This window comes from Ranitomeya imitator, chromosome 10 (assembly GCF_032444005.1).
Source record: "Ranitomeya imitator isolate aRanImi1 chromosome 10, aRanImi1.pri, whole genome shotgun sequence".
In the NCBI taxonomy this organism is placed as follows: Eukaryota; Metazoa; Chordata; class Amphibia; order Anura; family Dendrobatidae; genus Ranitomeya; species Ranitomeya imitator.
This window is the reverse complement of record NC_091291.1, coordinates 25,985,776-25,987,108: the sequence shown is the minus strand read 5'-3', so window position 1 is coordinate 25,987,108 and position 1,333 is coordinate 25,985,776.

The window sequence follows — 1,333 nt, the reverse complement described above, 5'->3', positions numbered from 1 at the left end:
CACCCACGGTGGTGATTTTCGAGATTTGGCACCCGCGGCAGTGATTTTTGAGATTCGGCACCCGCCGGCTGATTTTCGAGATTCGGCACCCGCGGCACTGATTTTCGAGATTCGGCACCCGCGGGGCTGATTTTCGAGATTTGGCACCCACGGGGCTGATTTTCGAGATTCAGCACTCGCGGTGGTGATTTTCGAGATTCGGCACACGCGGCGGTGATTTTCGAGATTCGGCACCCGCGTGGCTGATTTTCGAGATTCGGCACCCGCGGGGCTGATTTTCGAGATTTGGCACACGCGGCAGTGATTTTCGAGATTCAGCACCCACGGAGCCTATTTTCGAGATTTGGCACCAGCGGTGGTGATTTTCAAGATTGGGCACCCGCGGGGCTAATTTTCGAGATTCGGCACCCGCAGCACTGATTTTTGAGATTCTGCACCCGCGGCACTGATTTTCAAGATTCAGCACCCACGGGGCTGATTTTCAAGATTCGGCACCCGCGGGGCTGATTGTCGAGATTCGGCACCCGCGGGGCTGATTTTCGAGATTTGGCACCCGCGGTGGTGCTTTTCGAGATTCGGCACCCGCGGGGCTGATTTTCGAGATTCGGTAGCCGCGGGGCTGACTTTCGAGATTCGGCACCCGCGGTGGTGCTTTTCGAGATTCGGCACCCGCGGGGCTGATTTTAGAGATTCGGCACCCACGCGGTGCTTTTTGAGATTCGGCACTCGCAATGGTGATTTTCGAGATTCGGCACCCGCGGGACTGATTTTCGAGATTCGGCACCTGCTGGGCTGATTTTCGAGATTTGGCACCTGCGGCAGTGATTTTCGAGATTTGGCACCCGCGGCACTGATTTTCAAGATTCGGCACCCGCGGGGCTGATTTTCGAGATTTGGCACCCGCGGGGCTGATTTTCGAGATTTGGCACCCACGGGGCTGATTTTCGAGATTCAGCACTCGCGGTGGTGATTTTCGAGATTCGGCACACGCGGCGGTGATTTTCGAGATTCGGCACCCGCGGGGCTGATTTTCGAGATTCGGCACCCGCGGGGCTGATTTTCGAGATTTGGCACACGCGGCAGTGATTTTCGAGATTCAGCACCCACGGAGCCTATTTTCGAGATTTGGCACCAGCGGTGGTGCTTTTCGAGATTCGGCACCCGCGGGGCTGATTTTAGAGATTCGGCACCCACGCGGTGCTTTTTGAGATTCGGCACTCGCAATGGTGATTTTCGAGATTCGGCACCCGCGGGACTGATTTTCGAGATTCGGCACCTGCTGGGCTGATTTTCGAGATTCGGCACCCGCGGCAGTGATTTTCGAGATTTGGCA